General features: G+C 35.3%; 1 pseudogene; it reads right to left on the reverse strand.

Moving 5' to 3' along the window:
- LOC109232575 lies at positions 3,817 to 10,776 on the reverse strand (annotated as a pseudogene).

The following is a 17,432-nucleotide window of genomic DNA, read 5'->3' on the forward strand; positions in this document are numbered from 1 at the left end:
ACTGAGTCATCCAAAGGCTGACCATTATATGCCAAAGTGTAAAACTATTTTTGTCTTTAGCATGATATACACCAAGATTATAAGCAGGATTGAGTTCACTAACATGCTTCGGGTAAATTTCATTCCTGGTAATAGATATACACAAAATAGATACAATGATTTGATATAAAACAATGCTATAAGTAACAATATATTAAAATATAAAACTGAACAAAACTCAGAAGTTGGAAACATACTTCTTTCTGGACTCCCCTTCTTGACCCACGCAGCAAATATATTCAATAAAGAGCTGTTAACGCCAGTTCCGATTTTGCTTTGAAAAGGATGCTTAACAGCATAAATTTGCTTTTTTTTTTCTTTCACAACAACAACACCAGTACTGGAACTTGAATCAAATACGGTAATGAACGGAGACTGCATGGCCTTTGCAGGACATCTCTTTCTTTTTTCCATTTGCGCGAAACTTCAGGAAGAAATTCATGTTGTTATAGAACAATTTGAGATTCAGCAACCTCTTTCTCAGAATGTTCCTTCATCTCCCTTGCTGCCTCATCAACACTTGCAGTCACACAAACAGTGCCAATCTGAGATTCGAGAACCTTTTGTTTCTCAGATTATTCCTCCGTCTTCCCCGCCGCCTCATTTGCAGTCTCACCAATAGTGCCAGTATGCGCTACATCTGGTTTGAAAGTTACTTTAGCAACGAACATGTTAACTTTCACCCTAGAAGGTCCTTCCATGATATTAACACCTAACTGATCTGTTGTATCGAGCACAATATTGTTACGATGATACTCATAGTATCACCTTGAGAATGTGGAACAACTTTACCTTCACCTCCACTGACCTATTTTCTTATAAAAAGAATCGAATTATCAAAAATAACAAAGAAAAAAAAAGGGAAAAGTGCAGAATGCACAACTAAACACACCTTACAACCATCCATTTCAACATCTTCATTGCCACCAAACTCCATATTGCTCACAAAATTATTATTGTCTTGACGACCACTAGTGTCTTCCTCTGGATGTGCACCATATTTGTCTTTGCTTGCACCAAGCTATTTTTAAAAAAAAGGATACAGTGAGTTAACTAAAAAATAAAAGGAAATGCACAATGGAAAAGAAACACATACCTTGGAATTTATCAACTCAAAGACTTCCTTGAATTTATCAGAAACATATTCCAAGAAAGAATTTAACAGCTTATGGAGCTACAAGATGAAACAAATAAGAAAGATAATAGAATTTGAATATACAATTCTATTAACAATACTTTCAAAAAAAAATATATAAAAAGGACCAATACAAACTTGTTTCACATAAGCTTTCAAATTCTGCAACTCACGGTCATAATCAACAGGTTGGACACCCGGCGCCTTTTTTGGTGGGACATGCTCCTTAATCTGTTTCGGGGATGGCATGACAAAATCATCGCTATCATCAATAGGAAATTTTCCCCTGTTACGTGATGTCAAATATTTTTGATACTCATCGGTAACTTCAACAAGCAAAGTAAATCTCTTTAGCTCTTCAGTTGTCGAAGAAATATTTTTAAACTGCAAATGTAACCAAAAATGCTTCAGTCCTAGATGTATCAGAGATGTATAAAAATTGTATATTTGATGTATCACAATAAATATAGTGTATTATATATGTATATCCCATCAAGACATAAAAGCTGGTACCTTATTCCCTGTGTTGTTGAAGAAACCAGTAGAGAAGTCCTCACGCGTTGGCCTGTCTGTCATTTCCCAATTCAATGTGCGTGGTGTATGATCTCCAACGCGAACAACAAACTTTTGATCAACTACAGTGCAACATTCATAGAACCACACCTGTAGTGCAAGAGGAATCCACCAATCCTATAAAACTCAGACTTTCCCCTCAACCTGTCCCTCACCGACTTCATTAAAGCTCGAAACGCAATCTTACACCGGGGAAACGATACATACTCACCACTCTCGACAAGATGGAAATAATATTTACTTATAAATATCTTCTGAGCCTGAGCGGACATTAGAAATGCCTTTATGAAATAAATGATTGCAATCTTAACTGCGTCTTCATCAGACTGCCATTTCTTCTTCTAAAAACAATCAATAAGCGATTTCTTTGACACCACTTCAAAACCAGAAAAATAAGTATCCACCAACCTATTTGGTCCACTGAATTTACCCTCAACACGTTCATTTCCACAACAGTTTGAACCACTTACAACACCAAATTCTCGAAGACCAAAACGTAAAACACATTCGTCATTCAATTTCACATAAAATTGATCACACTTGTCTTGAACCAACTCCCTAAACATTAAAGAACGAATAAGTTGTGTCTAGATAGCAACTCAAGGTAAATCAAGAAAATAGTCAAAACAGCTCCCTAAACATCCGAAGCTGGGCATCAGTCAACTTTGACTGTAAAATCGATACGATGTCTACATTAGTGTATGATGTCCAATGAGTAACAGAAAAAGGGTCACCAACTGGAATATAGAGCTTCCAAGGCTACAAATACATGACATGAATTAAAAACAAACAAATGCAAAGTAAATCCAATTTTAAAAGAAGATTCAACAATAGAAAAAACTATAACTGAAATTGTATGTACCTTACAAACTTTGTCAGGAATTTTAACTTTTTCTCCCTTCTGAACCTTACTTTTTTTTTGGTTTGACATCCAAATTCACTTCGTCCTCCACGACACATTTTCTCTTACCTTCATCATCATCCACTCTAACCCTTTTGCTCTTTTTTTTCTCAGATTGTCCAACAATATCCTTTCGAGATCCTAACACTTTAACATTGTCGGAACGATTTTGTCTTCGCATATTTCGTTCATCAATCGATTTCTCAACTAACGGGGTTGAATGAGGAGATAAACTCATCGACCTAGTTTCTCTTCTCATGTTGCTCGATTTCTTAATTAAAACCGACTTTAAATGAGGTGATGAACTCATCGAACGAGTTTGTCTTCTCATATTGCTCTGTTTCACAATCGAAACTAGGTTCAACGAGAAAATTTTTAAAAAAATTATACGAACAAACAGTTACAGAAATTTGTGTAGAAATTGATACAAAACTCGACCAAAACTTACAAAATCGTCTATAACATATACATACGATGAACTCTAACTAAACAATTCAATCGCAAAAGCCTTAAAAAAAGCAACATCGCTTCTACACATGAAATCCGAAAAATATACAAAACAAGAGGTTTTCTACTCCGAATTACCTGGAATCAGACGAAAATAACCGCAAATGTATCTTGTTTTGTCGTCAATTTCATATTTTGGTTCAATTAGGAAAAAATCGCATAGAGAGAGAGAGAGAGGGTGAGTGAGAGAGAGAGAGAGTGAAAACTCGGTGTGTGTATATAAAAATAACAGATACAAAAACTGACATTAATTGAAACTATTTGGGCTAAAAATGACATTTGGGCATTTTTTAGTAGATATTTTGTTTTTGGCTATTTTGGTTGGGTAGAGTGACAGTTTGGGTAATTTTTCCTTTGAAAAACTAGATATAGGTTAAATAGCAAAGTGCAAACTGACCACTCCATTAAGTTAATGAGATATTTACATTAATAGACAGTTGGATTCATTGTTTACTTTTTTGAATTACTATACATAGATTATATATAATTTCATACATAAATTATATATATATATATATATATATATATATATATATATATATATATATATATATCAGAAGACTATTTAAATTATAACGGTTGGGCAATAAAGCTAAAAAGTTTAGCCATTCATAGCACAAATGCTATCAATATTAGCTAATTCATAAATTACTGTTAATATTCACCAATTGACTATTTGTATGTTTCTCCCTCTCTTTAGTCTACCTTCCCCTCCCTCTTTCTTCCTTAATAGCTGACAACAGAAAAAGAACAAAACCAAATATTTAATACTCACCATAACAGCCTTTCCTCACAGTACTTGAGCTAAAAACTTGTTAAGTGCGGTCCGAAAATTATGTCACTTTCTCTTTTGTTCATTCACAATTTTCGACCGTTGTTGCAATATCGAATAATGCTGTATGGTGGGCCGGGCTGGGACCGGGACCGGATCGGACCTGCGGTCTTAATGGGCTAAACGGTCCTGGCGGGCCGGTCCTGGTGGGCCGGTCCCCAATGGTGCAGGAGGCCTGTGGCGGGCCGGTTCACTTCTATTACCCCACGAGCCCAGGACCGCTAAGCCCGGGACCGACATGCGGGCCTGGGCCAGTTCAACCGGGCCTAACGGGCTCCAACGGCTATTTTTAAAAAAAAATTATTTTTTTTTTAAAAAAAAAAGACCAACGGTCAGATTTTTAAAATCTAGCCGTTGGCCTTCATAATTTATCCGTTGGCCACTTTAAAAAATAGCCATTTGGCCCCCAAACTTTATTTTAACCCCAAACTTTATATAATTATACTTTTTCCCAATTCTCAACTATAAATACCCCCTCATTCTTTCATTTTTACTCACCAATTCATCAATCTCTCTCAATCTATATCTAATTTCTCTTCTATAATTGCTTATTTTATTATTGCAATTTCGTGAAAAATTGTGAAGTTGGTGAATTGAAGTATTCAAGTCTTCAAGTTCAAAAACATGTTGATTGTGCCCAACATGGGCATGAACTCTAGAGAATTACCATAGTGCCGGTAAAAGGCAGATCTCCTTTTTTCTTCTTTTCTATTGATCTTCTCTCTTCTTCCTTTTTCGCTCTGGCTATAAAGTAGCCCAGATAGGTTTATGCTTTAGTATGGAATCACTTGTACCATCACTCTTCATCATTCCAGTGCTAGAAAAAGGGAAAAAAATCAGAAAAATCAGGCATAGATAAAGGTATAGGCTTGTGCAACGGATAAATATTGATACAAGCCAAATGATGTGTTCCACAGAATATTTACGAGGGAAGGAAAATGGAGAAAAACAACCTGGCGGAGAAAAAATTTACTTGAGAGTGAAGGGTCAGAAACCTCAAGTAAACCGCAGCAAGGACATCTGCGGAATCGTTCCATCTCCTGCATTTGGCAATTGCATAAAGAATACATAATAAGAAACTCCTAATGACAAAATCTGACAGAAACAATCAGATGACCAAAACAAATGAATAAATAAAACAAAAAATTAATAAAAAGCATCAGATAACCAACACAGACAAATCCTTGGAGACATGAAGAACAAAAAAGATATCAGTAACAGATACACCATTTGCCCACTGAAACTAACTGAAGACCCTTTCCTCGCATACTCCTAAGGCATTTCACATTGAATTGCATCTATTATCTCAAGTGACAGGTAACAAGGAAAAGACAAAAGGAAAATCAGAAACCACCTCTTTAAGGATTGCACCATCAAGATATGTCTTTGTTGAACATGGAAACTCCATCCTTCTTTGTTTCTTGAAGGGAATGACCACGCATGGCTTTTGAAACAGCTATAGCCAATTTCTCATGGCGATGTAAAGCATGCGAACCTCCAATCATCACTACTTCCTGTTCTTTGTGAAGCATCTTCTTCACCTGAAGGAAAAACAACTAAAAGTCATAATTCATGTAAGCTCTGGTTCTGTCTAAATTTTAAGAATTTCTCCTTTTGGGTGCAATCATTGTTAACTTGAGAAAATAGATAAAGGGAAGATATAAAAAGTTTTCCAGTAAGGGAAATCTTATAGACTAAAGAATAATTATTTAGAAACTTTTTGCTTCTGTAGATCACATGTTTTAAGTCAATATACTTCTTGTCAAAAACATGTAAAAAGGAATAACATAAGCAAAGTAAATTGCTTAATTTAATCATCAATAATAGGATTAATACCTCAGAACCAAGTAGCAGCTCCCCCCCACCCACCCACCCACCCACCCACCCCCTACAACACACACACTCTTGATAAGTAACCAAATAGTGCAGTCTTTAAAATGACATTTCTCTACAGGCAGGATTGATGTCAAGTATATTAAGAAAGTAAGTATACCTGTTTCATTTAAATCTGAAAGCTCATAAGTGGTTCACTGAAGAAACAAAATTTGAAGTCTCCACAACAATGTTGAAGTGCAAAACATTTTCAAACTCAGTTAGAAAACATTAAGACATTTCAACCATCCAAGTCACTGGATACACAGAAAAGCATCACAGGAGCCCAGGATAATGTGGTCAAAGTTTTACCTCAGCTTCTATTGCTCCAACATCAAGACTATAGTTATGGCCACTTGTCATGATATTGAAGCGATTGTGATTTTGGAGGACAATGATAGGGATAAGCAAACTAGTTGTCATATCAGCTGGTTTCAAACCTGACGAATACATTGAGAAAAACACTTAAGATTGTATTCGAAGAAAGAACAAAGTTTATCTATAATGCTACAAAGTGTCAGCACAGAGAAAGCAGGGGACAGAGACATCCATAATTATACTACATGACAAAAATAAACAGATCTAATCCTCACGATGGCATCCTCATAAGTATGCAAAGAAACAGATTGATATGTGCCATTTTTTTTATCTTTAGTGTAACAGATAGATAATTGCAATTTGCTAGTGCCTTTTAGCTTTTCTTCCTGTTCTTTAGATGTTATGAGACATAAACTACTAGGATAAGAGTTAAAGAATCAAATACATGCTTTAAACATAATTATAGTGCCTTCAGAAACCAAGAAACCATCATTAAAAGTAACCAAACATTTGTTTACCTTGTGTGAAGAAATAAAATGACTTTACCTAACATCCGGAGCTATGACGTGTTCAATGGTGGTTGCAACTAGTGAGGCAAGCTGACCAACAAAAGTATCATGAGCGCCGATGCTCAGTAACTACACCTAACCCTTTGTGAAAAAACAACATTCCGCAAACGAGGCAATGATCTAGAACTAATGCTTCCTTCTTCAGTTTCGATCTTTCCATAAGTGCAAGGACCTGCTGAGAGGTCAACCACAACAAACCTGAAAAAATAAAATGCCAGGAAACTAAACTTCTGTACAACATGCTAAAGCCAATCGAGCTTTCAATTGATTGATCATTTTGATTATTAAAAATTCAATAGCATACATTATAAGGCATCTGAACAAAGTAAGGATTTCTATTAAGGAAAACCAAAAAGGAAGGCATGATTTTCAATGACCACTTGACGGTCATATGAAGAAAGTGAGATTGGCTGCAACTTTTTTTGCAAGCTTATTTCTAACTGTTTAACTATATGTTACAGCAAACCGTACCTTTTACCTCCGCTACTTATCTCTGGCCCAAACAGATCATCCTGGCTTTTAGGCTTCCATATGTAAGTTAATACACGGCTTAAACTTATGAGAAAAGAAAAAAGAAAGCTACAAAGCATGAAGGGTACAGAGGTACATGAAGACACCAACATGAGAGAAACTAATCGTCAGCCTTGTATGCCACATTATCACAAGATTGTAGCTTTAAAACCCACAGCACAGATATTTTAAACCTGCAAATCTATGTAATTCGAAAATTGCATGTGAAAGAAATTGGAGGATTGGAAAAAGGATAAAGATTTGATTAAGACATAGTGTCAATCTTAGGCCAGAAATGAATTAGAATACAAAGGCAGACAAAAGGTGCTACACTACAATCCAAATAGAGGAAGCACTGTAATTATCTAGTGTAAAGGGCACTTTTTTTAAGGGCACAGTTTGTTATCTTCTCTGTAGAAAACTAAAATCACATTTCTATATCTAGTGTAACACACGAGAAAAAAACCAACCATACCTGCTAGAGCCAAGCGAACTTGAGAAGCTCCCCCTCCATTTAAACGAATAGCGATATATGTAATCTCCTTCTTGTTTTTTCATCTCTTCCTCATTGAGTTGTGTGATTCTGCCATTACATTAAACTGTCCAGGTCAATGTCCTTGTTCCTGGGTCCATCTTACCTGCAATGAATTTTCATATGGTAACAACAATCGGATTAATCGACGTCCCTATAAGAGCACTAAGAAAGAGAGAACTTAGTGAATGAGGTTTGAAGTCTGATGATATGGGTTAGTGTTGGAAAAACTGACTTTGGATAGGGCGAAAAAGCAATCCAAGACTAAGAAATATAAAACTTTACAAAAAAATATAAAACAAAAGTCAAACCTGAACACTTAATATCCTTCAGTAATTAAATCAACAGTTCAAAACAATCAAAATTTTGATGCTCAAGTTTGCTAAACAGACCTTATCAAAGTTAACAACAAAGATTACAGTAGGCCAAGGTCTATCCATCCTCTTCACGGACTGTCCCCAACTCTCAAGATCAAATAGATAAGTGTAAAGTTTCTGAAATTCTGGCGTCACTGCAGTTGCCTCAACTTCAAATAGGGGAACTTCCCTTCCAAAATCAGTCTACAAATCACCAAACAGGGTTGACATCTCATTTCGATTTTCATGAACTAGAAACTTAAATAGGAAAATCTGAAGCAGAAATCAGAGTTGATATATTATATGTGCGTGCAGTTACCCTCTGGCATTTCCAGCAGGCACCATGGCTGCCTTAAGTGCTTCTCCAAGGCTATTAGTTCTGGCTGCCCAGCCTGCGGCACAGGTGACACGAAAATCACAACATAAACATTAAACATTAGCACCAACAATTCTAGTTTCACTTCTAAACATCTTTCAAAGGACCCAAACATCTTATGTTTCATTTATTTACTTTTTTGGGTAAGGGACACCAAACACATAATTTTAATGGCAAAGACTACATTCCATTTCCGGAGAGGAATTCCTACTCCATTTGTCTGATGAAGGACAACTTTTTGCTCATCAGGAACCCCACTCGATGAACATTTAGTTTGATAAGTTAAAAAATCTCCTGCCTTAAAATCAAGTACAATGATTGACGACAACAACAACAACTACCTTTATGCCGCAATCCCAAAGTACCATTAAATCACTGTTGAGATGAAATTAATTTTTCGTCTTATTGCCAGGAATAAACCATAATCCTAATTTAAAAACTCCCCACTAAATTAGGCCATCTGGACTTATATCTAGTGGTGAGAATTCATATTTATGTTTCACTCAAAAAATTCCTCAATATCCTTAGCATCAGAATCTTGTTGCTAAGAACAAGGAAACCCAAGGCGATATTGTCTAAACTAATCATTTTTGAGGCATAATGATTGTAATCAGGAATATAATAGAAACATATTCATAGGAACTGCTACAATTTCTCAACAAAAAGAAAAGAAAAAAGAAACATATTCATAGGAGAGCAATCAACAGTGGAGAAAGCAGTAATTGCAACTGTACTGTAGCTCCGCAAAATTAAAGATTCCCAGCATAAGAAAAAAGAATCACGAACTTGAAAAAACCACCATAGCAAAATGGGTAGAAGTATATGTCAGAGAAGCGAGGAAGCTCACCGGAAATTGCATTATATACAATGTGATGTTCATATCAAGTGGCCTGGCCCGTCTCCAACATGAGGGCCTATGAGTCGCGGAAACTAACTTTCAGAAATTCCTCCAACTTCGGAGAATCTAATGCGTACCTGTAGCCCCCCGTCGCCACTAAAACCAACAAGAATATATTCACTTTCAAGAGGGACTTGAAACGGAACCTGTCCAAGACTAACACAATTAGGCATCTGAAACGAGCTTTTATATGAAGAGAATTTGAAAAATGTAAATAGCCTGCATTATGACCTCAAGTTGCCAATATTCCCAGGTTCTTCGATGGCCTATTGTCTTTTTCTCAGCATTCAAGCCAAATAGGAAAATAAGATTATCCGATTCGTGAATGGAGGGTAAGATCAATTTATGGGCTATGCCATAATACTAGAAGCTAAATAGCATTAGTAAAAATTGAAAGTTTCATTGCGTTCGACTTTTGAGTTGACTAATTGCACCAACACAGTAACAGCCTTAACGTGGATTTACAAGATTCGAAAACAAATTAAAACAAAATTCTAGGCTTCCAGTAGAAAACGATACGAACTTCGAACTAATTTCACTATATTCTCACTCTAGTTTAAGCAGTGAACCAGCAAGCTGATTTTTAAGTAAATTATGCAATAACTGATGGTATTGTCGAAAATAAATATGTAATTAACGCCAAATTGGATAAAAATTGGATCTACCTCGGCGCGAGAAGTGAAGCATTTGACGAACATCCGATCGAACACTGTCTTTAACGTCTTGAAAAGCTCCATGGTGCCACTGTTGGTGACCTGGATCTCTACGATAGGCCTGAGCAGCTGATTCGGACTGAGTCGTGAACAGACTCAGTTGCAAACTATCACTATGCAAAAACAGCTTGTTATTCGAACCATCTGTAATTTATATTTCTATTTCCTTCTCAAAGGTGTAGCATTTGAAAGCGGTTATGCTGGAACGGTATCGAGCGCACAGAGTTTTGTTCTCCGGCGAGTAGAATCCGGGTCTCCCGGTGGCCGGAAATGTTTGACCTTCACTGGAGAAGAAACTGATGGACGGTCACGGAAAATGACTGAGCTGAAGTAAATTCCCCGAATGCCCTGTTACTGCTGTCTGAATCATTCCAATACGGGCCAGACAGGGCCTCCTCCTCAAGCTTGCGAAAAGTGGTAATAATATGATATTTTTGAGGTGGTCTTTAAATTTTGACCTTTATTTGTCTTACACTTGAATTTTGAGGTCAAAAGTTAAAAGTATTGTCCATTAACACTTACTAAATTTGAAAGCTCTATTCACCTCGTAAAGTAAACGGGGACAAAAATTTTAAGAGTATCCACCTTGAAGGTTATTTGTTGTAATTTATCCTCAAACTTGCCTTTCAAGAGGCGCAATATCATTGTGAAAGCGTATTCATTCAAGGGGCATTTGTATTTATACCTGCTTTTTGTGTCACATTTTAACTTGTGCCCTCTTTGCAAAAAAAAATTGCAAGCGTACCCGCTTTTTCGCAATACTTCAGCACACGGGGCTGAAGTAGCAAAGGCAATCACGCAATCCAAGGAGTGGCGGTTAACAGATCGCCATTTCACCCTCTGCGAGACAAAGATCTCTAACATCGAAAATTAAAGGGGTGTAGAATGTGGAACCAAATCCCACTAGGAAGAGCCTATTCCATAATAAGGTTTCTAGAGGATGTTAAGTGCTTGTTAATTTCTTTGCCTCTGTGGGCATTGGAAGAGCCATATTTTACCTATAATTTTTTAAAATGACAGCTTCAGATATTTTCTCTTACTCCCTCTTCTATCTTATCCTTTCTAGTCGAAATTTTTCTTCGGGCAGTGGTACATGCCCATAAGCTACAGTACTAACAGCAAAAACAATACCAATTTCTTTAAGGGGAAGAACAACTAAACTTCAGCATTCTAGTAGCCGGGCCTGAAAGTTCAGCTCTAGAACTGAAGTTTTTGTGTTGTAACTGGAAACTTCAGCTCTAGAGCTGAAGTTTTTGTGTTGCAACTGGGAAACTTCAGCTCTAGAGCTGAAGTTGTTGTCTTTGTAACCCCTTAAGATGCACCATTCGATGTATTCAAACTTGAAAAACCAACAATCACTTTCGTGTAGAATTTTTAATCTCATGATTGTTCTGCATTTACTTTGTTAGACTATTGAAATAGAGGCAGATGAGATGTTTAGCGTTAATAGGAGTTCATTACAACTTGAATTACGACATTTTTGCAAAATCTGTATAAATGTCTGCAATATTCCTTTGTTTTACTCAGCTATACAAACAATTGGAAGAAAAAAAAAGGTGCGAACCCACTGGCATGTATCATATATTATGCACTACATTTATCCCTTGTTTAGAGTAATATAATAGGCAGGCTAGCTCTAAGGTCGATTTTGTTTGTAATATTTATAGTTCGCAGCTCTGTAGAAGAAAGAAAAAAAAGAAAATGAAGGAAGGAGAAGGGGGGGGGGGGGGGAGAAAGGGAGCTGAAGTTGTTTAAAAAGTGGGTACAAGTTAAAAGTTTTTAAAAAAAAATGGGTATAGGTTAAATGGGGGCGACCAAATAGGGCGCCCCGTGCAATTTTTACTCATTCAAGAGAATCAACCTATTGAGAAAATTACTGAAATAAGCCACAAATAGATACTACTTATCACCAATTAACTTTTAAGGCCTATTAAAAATAGTCCGAAAAAGTTACCAATAATATACAACATTCAAAAACTTATGCTAAAAAGAATTAATTTTTTTCAACAGGTATTGTTTAAAATTGTTAAATACATACATGGGGCAATATGCAGAATTTAAAGAAGATTGAAGGTAATTTGGATTGGTTTGTAGCTAAAAGTGTTACTAATGATGTTCAATATTCAACCTAGGCAAAACAAAAAGAGTAATTTTTCGATGGCTATGATTAGAATTCGTTGAAAACACATAGATAAGGTATATATTAAAAATTTGAGGAATATTTGGTGATAACTTGGACTGGTTTGGAATCAAAATTTGTTACTGAAATTGAGTTTAAAAGATTTTTTACAACACATATATCTAATATATATCTCACACACATGTATATATGGATATACAGAAAAAAATATAATGAGATACACATTTAATATCTATGGGTATGCAAATAATACACATGGGATACACATTTTCATCTTCTTCCATGTGCATTCTTATACTTTAAATTTGGCTCAAATCCCCACCAAGCTGCCCCAAAATTGAGATTCAAACTCTTTGAGATGTACCTAATCTATTCCAACAACTTTCATTCAAATAAATTTCAATTTCAGAAAACTAAAAAGTTTACATTCAAGCTTAAGCGGGCTTTAATGTCTTTCAATGTGTAATTTAATTGATTCTTATGAGGGTCATTTGATGTCGGTGTCTGCTACTTTAGTACTAACTTAAGAACCCGTTTGGCCATAAATTTTGCCAAAATTTATTTGAATTTTTTTTGGCAAATACATGTTTGTTCATAAATTTTATCCATATCTTGATAAATTCCCAAAAATCCAAAATCCAAATCCCAAAACCAGCTCAAGATATGGGTAAAGAGCTGATTTTGGCCCAAAATATTACTATTACATTTTTAAAAATTACCCCAAACTTTTGATTATAAAAGAGTCCACCATTTATTATTTTTTGTAACAATGTTACTTCGTCTTCTCGGTCATCTGATAGTGTATTATATAGTTCATTTATAAAAATGATATTTTTTTTTACCAAATTTATTTATGTTTAGGACTATGGTTTGCGATAATATAATGGATGTTATTGATGAAGGTACTGTTGGGTATTTGTGATAGTTTTTAGAACTTGTGGGTATAAATCATGTTTCATATTTTTTCAAAAAAAAAAAAAAAGTGAAATATGTTTTGACAACAGATTTCCAAACACATTTTCATCTTCAAATCAAATTTCACCCAAATCAAATTTTTCAATACAAATTTGGTAATATAGCGCAAAAATTTAAAAAGCAAAGATCTCGGTGGTGTAAGTATTTTCTTTTTCAGCTTTTGATAAGTTCGATATTAAAGTTGTTATGGTGGGCGGGGCCCGGACCTAAATGGCTAAACGGGCCGGGCTAAACGGGCCTGGCGCTTAGCGGTCCCGGGCTTCACGGTCCCGGGCTTCGTGGGCTCAACGGGTGGGACCAGCCCGTGACGGGCCTAAGCCCATATGGTCCTGGGCTAAATGGGTCGGGCTCGTGGGCTTGGCGGGCTTTTTTATTTCCAGGCGTTTTTTTTTAATTTTTTTTATTTAAGGCAATTTCTTTGTAAACCATATATGTATGTATATATATAAATTGCTCTATGCATGGCTATATAAATATATGTAGTATATATAATATAGAAATCTAAATTATTAAAGTGCTTGACGAAAAAGTAAAATAACAAAACAATAGTAAAACTAAATTGGCATGCATAATAAAATTAATAACAAAGTGCAACATGAGGCATAAATACGTCTAATAATTTTAAATAACACAAATTGTTGAAAAATCTTAAAGACGAATTTGCGGATTAATACCCTCAAACACAATACTTTATATGCCTCCTTAAAATGCCTGTGGTACACCCTGAACGAAAATTTAAGACTTCTTCCATAGTTCTTGCACTTTAATATTTGGCCTTCTTCATTTTCTTCAAGCACTTCATAGTATTGCGAAACAATAAGCGCACTCTTTCCGAACGAGGCATGATTTAACTTGAAAATGAGATTGAGACTTGAAGTCTTGAAATTGGAGATTTGAGAGATTGAGAGAAATTTAGATTGAGAAATGAGTATTGAGTATTGAAATGAAGAAGAGGGAGGGGGTATTTATAGTGTTAGAGAAGGTTAGTTTTGTAAATTGAAAAAAATGGCTATTTGTGCAATATGGCCGTTGGTGGTCATTGGGGGTGGGGCCCTCATTTTTGAAAAATCTTGTTTTGTAGTATATATAGTATACTTCTTCAAGTATATATAATATATATAGTATACTAGTATAGTTACTTATATATAGTATGTTATGTATATATATATTCCCTTATATATTTTGCTGTAGTATATATTGTATGTTATGTATATATATTCCCTTATATATTTTCTTGTAGTATATATTGTATGTTATGTATATATTATTCCCTTATATATTTTCTTGTAGTATATATTGTATGTTATGTATATGTATTCCCTTATATATTTTCTTGTAGTATATATTTGTATGTTATGTAATATATTATAGCTTATAAATAATTGCAAGTTAAAGACAAAAAAATATTGCCAAAAGATATTCAAGGGCATGTCTTATAATTTTTATTACCAAAAATGACATATCTTTCTTAGTCTTTCTTCCCCCAATGGAATGAGCACACAAAGGTACTAATAACACCATTAAAAGGAAAAAAAAACTAAAGAAGATATGCCAAAGTACAAGTTACACCATAATCTACATTGTATCTCTAACAAATCTCATAAAATCCTTCAAGGTTCGAGGAGGATCCGTTGGTGGTGGCGGAAAAAGAGCTTGTTCATCACCGCTTCGGGCGAAGCGGCATCCTCCGCAAGTTCCGCTATCATTTCTTCATAAGCTTCGTCTATCTCCGGTTGTGATCTGCAAGTCCAAAGTTTCTTCTTTCCGAGCGGATCCAATCTCTGAATAGTACTGATTTTTCCAAGCTCTCCCTCATAGACGCTCTATGATCACCTATTTGAAGTCTTGCTTGACTGAAAGCGCTCTCTGATGCAACTGTTGAAGCTTGAATAGATAAAATATCCCGAGTCATCCTTGCAAGAACCGGAAAATATTTTTCCCTTGCCTTCCACCATTCCAAAAGATCAAAGGTGCCGTCTGGATTCTCCTTTTCAAGTCCCTGCGACAAATAAACTTGAGCTCATTTAGATGTGAAGTCTCATCAAAATTATCACCTTGAGAACCCCTAAACTCCGTCCAAGATTTAAGTGCTTTTAGGCCCGCAGCTCTTTTAGATGATTGTGAACTAGACGAAGTAGTGTTGGAACATTTGGCCTAGCATGATCTAACGCAAGTTGATAAGCATTATAAATTGTTTGAGCATTTATTTTAATTGAGGCTTTTGCCTCTGCAAGTGTACAAAATTCCTCAACTGAAAGATCTAAAGCCTTATAAATTATTTGAGTACCAAAAGTGAGGACCTCCTAATTTCATTGTTAGGATTTAACATTGCGAGCAACACCATAAATAGGGGGGATAGGGAAAAAATATTTTTTAAACCTTTTATTTCATTGCATTTATAGCAAGTTTATAAATTTCCCCACCCTCCGAAAATTCAACAAACAAATCACATAGTGCTGCAATATAAACTAAACAGTTTGAAATAGTAGGATAATATTGCCCAGAAAATGCATTTGTAGCAATTTGAAAATGTTCTAAAAAATCTATAAGAATTTTAACATTCGTCCAATCTTGATTGTAAGGATTTCATCATCATCCTCACCACCAACACGAGCATTAAACGTTGCATTAATTGGATTTCTATATTCATATGCAACTACTAAACTTTCGTACATATAATTCCATCTAGTTGGAACAGGTTTAGGAACCTTTCTTTCTCTAAGGCCAAATTCATCACATTTTTTAAAATACTCTCTAAGTCTACTTCTTACGGTTGAATAAAAAAAGCCAATTAAGAGCCATTCTAACCTTTTCAATTTCTAAATTTAAAATTCTCATACCATCACCGACGATTAAATGGTAATATGACAAATCATCTCACATGGAAACATTACTAAATGCAGGATTTAGTGTTGTTGTAAGTATGCCTATAGCACTAGTGTTACTAGAAGCATTATCCATAGAAATTGCCATTATTTTATCTCTAATGCAAAAATACCTACAAATAATCTGCAACAGTGTTAGCAATAAACTTACCTGTTGTGACGTGAATTAATTATTCTATAAGCAATAATGCGTTTTTGCATTATCCACTCCTCATCTATCCAATGACTTGTAACAGTTAGATAATCACGTCATATTACTTTACCAATATCAGTAGTAATAGAAATCGATTAGTTATATTGAGTAAATAAATACCGCAAATATTGTTCTATTCATGTTTATATTTATAAATATCGCTCTTAACTGTTTGCGCGCGAGGTCAACCTTTATAAGTAGGATTAAAAACTTTTCTAATATAATGCACAAAATTAGGGTTAGAAGGAAAAGTATAGGTAAGCACATAACGGTAACCATCTTTTCTAATTCTTCACGATCTTTATTAGGATCGTATATATAAAATACCACCGGTCACAGTGTTAATTCCTGGTTGAACTAGATTTGAACATGTACTAGGGTTAACTGCAGTATCTACACTTGTCCCCTCTTGCTGCGCTTTCATTTGTAAATATTTAACTTTATCATCTTAGGGTGTGTTTGTATGTGCCTAGCCAAACTACCCGTACCGCTACGGTCTCCAGTATATTTATGCCACCAGCAATTTCTCACAAGTTTTACACTTAGCCTTATTTTTGTTCTCTTTACTTGAGAAAAAAATTCCAAACTATTGATGTTTCTAGCGTTAGAAGGTTGTCTATTAAAAAGTAGGGTTCTACAGGTGGGGTCGGGCGGGGCATCAGTTGGGTTATTAACAGGACTAGTAGGTGTATCATCTAAATCCGATTGGGTTTCATCTACATCCTCATTTTCCTCATCATTTTCTAAGATAGTTTGATTAGGATAAAAGAGCATTCATAACTTCTTCATTTAATTGTTCACCTGGTGCAATATTATTGGCAAAATTCACTATTGGAAAATTGAAAACAAGGGTTATCACTATCAAGAATAATAGGAGCAGCAGGACGGTAACAGGTCTGGGTCGGGGAGCCGGGAAGGGTAGTAGGTTGGAGACTACTTTCACCAATTTTAGCTTTTCCCTTACCACCCAAATATTTTTTCAAAAGAAATGCCATATTAATTACAATTTATGCCAACCTAAAACACACAAAAATATATTCTTAAAACTTAAGAGTTGGAACGGAGTTTACCGAATTGCCGAACAACTTCATTGAAAATTAAAAATCGT

Source organism: Nicotiana attenuata, chromosome 9 (assembly GCF_001879085.1).
Source record: "Nicotiana attenuata strain UT chromosome 9, NIATTr2, whole genome shotgun sequence".
In the NCBI taxonomy this organism is placed as follows: domain Eukaryota; kingdom Viridiplantae; phylum Streptophyta; class Magnoliopsida; order Solanales; family Solanaceae; genus Nicotiana; species Nicotiana attenuata.